Here is a 6,000-nt window from a genome sequence, read left to right as displayed (position 1 = left end):
CTAGTAGGTCCATAAAATCCAGCTGTCACAGACAGAGAAGAAAGGGAGATGCTGTTCAATGCCTCTTCCAAGGGAATCAAATAAAGCTGCTAAAATTCCAGGTTCAAAATAAATCAAAGAAGGTGATTGTTATTATACCTAGATAAGCTGTGGAACACCTCTTCTGATACTGTAGAAGAGGAAATTTTAAATGAGTGTGAAGGAACACTGGACAAACTCATGTAAGAAAAATCAACCATGGATTATGAAATATAAAGTGTAAATTCCACTTAGAAAGTCTACAAAATGAAAGTATGTGGAAGATAGGAGAATACAAGGGAAAGCATCATATGCGATTGCCTTTCTACATAATTTTCTAGCCATTTTGGCTACTCTTGAAGAGTAGAAAACTGTAAGAGATGGTTCTATTTTCCAACCAGGTGTGACCCCTCTTAGCTTCTGACAATCCTCAGCCTCAGATTTGTCAAGCATGAAAAACTTCAAAGCAAACAATCCCTTATTTTATTTTGTAAGAAAAAAATAATCAGTCTTTGAGTTACAGTGTAACATTAAAGAATCATTAAAAAGATAAAGGCCTCAAAGAGAAATTATAATGCAAAAGCTGTGAGATTTTTTCCTGCTTGCTTTATTATAAAGCATATAAAGGAAGGGGTTTCAGCTAAAAATACAACAAAAGACCCTCACTGACTGGGTCTCAAGTGCAACCGATTTAACAAACTGTAGTGTCAATTTCTCCCACCAAAAAAGGAAAATGGGAGAGTAACTGAATAACTGTTTTATGTGAATGAAATAGGCACGTATAATTATGGCAGATGAAACATTTTCAGACAGATGTGTGATTTCTGTCTGTGAAGGCAGAGAACAGTAAACTAATAGAAGGTTGTAGAACCAGTATAAATGTGGCTGCTTGATCTGCTAGAGGCAGAAAAGTCTTTAATATGTTGGACAGTACCTGTGGCGCCTGTATATCGTCTGATCAAGCCTTTACTGGCATAGTCTTTCTTTTATTTTTCTCCTTAAGAATGTTCCTTCTCAAATATATTTCTGTCATTTGTAATGGCTTCTGCTGCCTGCCTAGACTTTCCTCTGATAAACCTGCATTATTTTTTTCACTACCTGATAAAAGATTCTTCTCTGATTCCCATCCCCACAGGATAGCTGAAGTGAGCAGAATCTAGTAGTGGCAGAAAATTCATTATATAGGGTGACTATCCTTTGAAAACATTTTGTTAAAGAGATTTTCTGTCTGTGTTACACCACAAATGTGTTACTACTTCCCTTCATCTTCCTCTCTGGAGGAACAGAGCAAGCATCAAACGATGGAATGGAAGAAGGCAATCATTTGTACACTATTTTCACTGTTTGTCTCCTTTTTTTACCCCCCCAAACTGAGATTAATATACTGTGGAGAGACTAAAGTGCCAAGATATTTGTGGTTCATCTAAATGGAAGCAGCAATTGGTGGATCTGCTATATAAACGCGTCTGTGGGCCAGATTTGCTTAGCAAACCCACAGCTGTACTGCAGTAACACTCATTTTCTTCCTGTCTTCCTGGGTAGTCACATGAAGAAAATATATGGTCTTTTCCATTATGTAGGTACAGCAGTCAATCTGGAATACTTCAGCAGACCTTGCAACAAAAATTCTGAGAGGGAAAAGCTGGTATCAAGCCAACATTTTTTCCTGGTAATCCTAATGAAAGAACATATGGCGATCTGAATTAAGACTTAACCCAGAACCTTGATCCAAACTTTGCTGAAGTAGGAGGATATTTTCATCCAAATTTAGGTCAGAAGTTTGCAGGTTGTGACCTGTTTTTGTAATCAGACAAATTCACACATTCAATGAGCAACAATCTTTTCAGAAATTCCAATTTCAAAGCTTGGGTCAGTGATTGAAGATCCATCATTGCCTGGGTACTCTGTTTGTACATGTGTAAGTGTGCCTTGAATTATTTTTATAACACTGCTTGCTGTAAAGAAGTGATAACCTGCTTGTCAAGAACAGCAAGTCTGTAACACAACAAATTAATCTTTTCATGCTGATTAACTGTACTTTGTACCACTGATCCCTAGAAGAACTGTTACATGTCCCTTTAGAAATATATTTATTTAATATCTTTATCACTGAAGGGAGAAGAAAAAGAAAATACTTAAGATTACTAGTGGCAATTAACAATATATACTAAATAAAAGTAATTTTTTTCAGAAGGGGAACTTGGTTATCTCGGTTAAAAATTACATTCCAGAAATCCTTTGTAATGTACTTTCCTTCCCAAAGGGTTTGTAAATTAATACATCATTTGCTGTGTCTGTGTAGGTTCGTACTTGTTGGCAAAAGAAAAGTCCTGGAAAACAAAAAAGCAAAACTCCCAATTACAATAAAATATAACCTTAACTACCAGCCTGCTGGAAGTGGTCTTAACATGACAGATTTTAACATTAAAGTCAACTAGCATTACAATGTGATGGGCTTGACAACTGGTATTGCTTACCGGAGGCACTCACGTGCAATTTTAGTATACGGCTGAACTGAGCTAATTAAGTCCTAAAGGATTAATCCAAGAGTCTTGTACAATTCTTCATCCTACTGGAGTAACTTTACCTTTGATTTCTGATTTAATAATGAACTTGTCCTCTTCATGGATTCTTCCAGACAGTTTGATCTTGAGGTTTCTGTCAATAGACCACCTTTATCATAAGCAGCTTAGATCTACATAATCTGATTTTTAACATCTACATTACTGGAAGTCTCTGTTGAACAACAGATGAGATGGTGCACGTGTAAGGTAGCTGAGCTACAACTCAGGGTTCAGGGTTCACCTTCACAGGTGAGCATCTGCAGAGAGATAAGGAATCTGTGGCTTCCTTTTCCTTGTTATTACTGTCATTGGTGATCATCACCCACACTGTTCTCATGAGAATTGGAGAGGTCCTTCTTCATGCAGGGACTGCCAATTTATTGTCAGATTTTATTTACTCTCTGTTTGTTTTCCCAGAATTGTTCTGTGAAGGGGGTGGTGGGCAAGGGACACTGGGCAGAGAGGAGATACCCACCATCTCTCAGGGCACCACCTGACATGAGACCCATTCCTTTGGCTCATGTGATACAGCCGATATGGCTGTACAGCCCCACTCCTCAGAAAGAGCCAGAGGCCTTGCCACAAGTAGTTTGTCATGATCTGCACACTGGCACAGGCAGGTCCAGTCCCTGCCCCAAGGGACTTGCAGTGACAGGGCTGTGCTGCAGCAGAGTCCTGTTGGGAAAGCCTGTTTGTCTCTGTGGAGGAATGATCAAACCCCATTATGCAATAGTGGCTTTTTGTTCCGTTTACTGTCTTTACTCCCCATTTGTTTCCATGGTAGCAGTATGGCAAAATTAAGATTTGTAATGTAAAATCAAGGAAAGAGACCATTTTTTCCTGTCAGAAGCCAGTTTGTGATATATTGAAATATATCTATGACAGCTAAACCTAAATCTGTTTCAAAAAGAAGAGATACATTTAGCAGAAATGTCAAAATCGGGAATTTTGTTTTGTTTCATAATAGTCCCCTTCAGCTGGAGTTTATAGGATTTATTTTTATATTTTTATGCTCCAGCATAGAGACAATGCTTAGATATAAACCCAGACATACCCAAAACAAGATGGCAATTTCATAGCAAAATCTTTTACTACTTTAAACTACACTGCAAATTAACTTAAGGTTATGTAACACCAGAACATACCACTCCTGTCTGGCACCAATCTAAACAGTTCTAAATATGTGTTCACATAGAGCCCTCCTGTGTTTGCTAGGTTTCATTACAACAGGCAATTACATCTGACAGACAATTTATTGACCTACATCGACATGACTGAGCTCCAGAAGTGAATGCCAAGCTCCTGTCCTCTCACATTTACACAGCATGGACTGTTGAATTCCACTTGCCAAATACTCTTTCAAGCTCCAAAAGGTGACAAGTGAGAATCTGTCACTAGCTCTTAGTTACACCATTTTTCAGTGATAGGCATCATAAATATCAATAATTTATTTGTTATAAATATTGCTTATGATTTTTATCACATAATCATAGAATGGCTGGAAGAGATTCAAGATCATCTAATTACAACCCCCTGGCCATGGGGGGGAGACACTTTTCACCAGACCAGGATGCTTAGATACCCTCCCAACCTGGCTTTGAACACTTCCAGGGATGGGGTAGCCACAACTTCTCTAGCCAACCTGTTCCAGTGCCTCACCACCCTCAAAGGGAAAATATCCTTCTTAATCTCTTATCTAAACCTAATGTTTTTCAGTTTGAATCCATTCCTGCTAGTCCTTGTCAGTACACACCCTTGTAAAAAGTCCCTCTCCATCTTTCCTGTAGGCTTCCTTCAGGTACTGGAAAGCCACAGTTAAGTCACTCTAAAGCCTTTTCTTCTCCAGGCTGAACAATCTCAATTCTCTCAACCTTTCCTCATGGGTGAGGTGCTCCATCCCTCTTGTCATCTTTGTGCCCTTGCTTCAATGGGTTGTTGTCTTTCCTGCACTGGGGACTGCAGAGCTGGATGCAGCACTGCATGCGGGTCTCACCAGAGCTGAGCAGAGGAGCAGAGGACAGATGGAAAAGAAAGAGAGAACAGTGTAAAAAATGTAGGAGGTAGAAAGCAAACACACAGAAGCTGGGCATGATGCTGTGCACAGTATTTGAAAGACAGAATGGCATGTAAGAAGCACATCCATTGCAAGGAAGACCTGGCATGCAGAACTGTAAGAAAATGCTACCTTGAGTTACCTTTCCTTCTCTGTAGGTCAGTCTGTAGTCATCATTGATTATCTGTGAGGGGAAGCAGATCTGTAAGTTCAGTAATTGCTCTTTGTGAAGCAAGTTTAGAGACAAGAAGATACATTTTGCAGGTTAAAAGAAAGACTTTGTAGTTGATTTACCCTATAGTTCTTCAAAATAAAAGTGGAGAAGTACCCGCATTTTCATAGATTAATTTCTCACTAACATAAAGACTATGAATTTTAGAAGGAGGTTTTGATTCACCTGGATTGAAATTTTCTCACTAGTGTTTTCAGAGGATATGGCATTAATGGTAATTACATTTAAGAAAGTTCATTATGCTCATGTGATTTTAGCATATGAGAAAGTTTAATTATGTATCTTTGGACAGCCCAAGGATAGGATATTATAATTTTTTTTTTCACAAAATACCAAACATTTTCTTTTCATAAGAAAAAACACCTCTGGGTTCTGTCCTACATACACTACAGCCATAAATGGTCTATTCTGGATCAGAAAATTAAGTTAGAGTTTTTATCAAAATAAGTCAGATAAAAGAAATGGTGGATTATTTAAACAAAATTAATTTAAATTATTCTGGTCTACACGATTAGGGTGAAATACTAAGGTTTAATTAATTAAGGGAAAATGTGACTTAGAAGGACTATAGAAAAGGAAATCATGTTTACTAAAGTTTATTTCAAGATTTATTTCTATATTTCAAGGGAAAATCATAAATGGGCCATAGCTAATTATTCTGAATGAACCAAGACATTCACTCCCTTCTAAATGTTTTTCATTAACTCAAAAGGGCTGTTTACAATACAGTAATATTTAACTACTATGGCCTACTGGAAGAGAAATCTAAGTTCTGGTGGGAGAATGACATGAAATGTCTAATGTTTGTCTAGGCTTTTATGGACTTCATTTTATTTTTGTTCTGGAAGGAAATGAATGAAAATCCTTAAATGCAGAAACCAGGCTACAGTTAAGACTAGTAGGAATGCATTTTTTGAATGTCTTGTTTAACACTTCCAAATAGATTTTCAAAAGTTCATAATGACCAGTGAACCCTAATTGGACATCAGAGTATATCTGTATGAAGCAGCCCACTGAACTCTTAGAACTTTGAATAGCACACATAGGTGCTAGAGATATTTGATTTTTTTATTAGAGAATAGAAATTTCACTCACTATAGTGACTTCAGTCACAGATGAAATTCTAAAGATTT

This window comes from Molothrus ater, chromosome 1, assembly GCF_012460135.2.
Source record: "Molothrus ater isolate BHLD 08-10-18 breed brown headed cowbird chromosome 1, BPBGC_Mater_1.1, whole genome shotgun sequence".
NCBI classification, from domain to species: Eukaryota; Metazoa; Chordata; class Aves; order Passeriformes; family Icteridae; genus Molothrus; species Molothrus ater.
The sequence above is the reverse complement of the archived record's forward strand: the minus strand, read 5'-3'. Positions refer to the sequence as shown.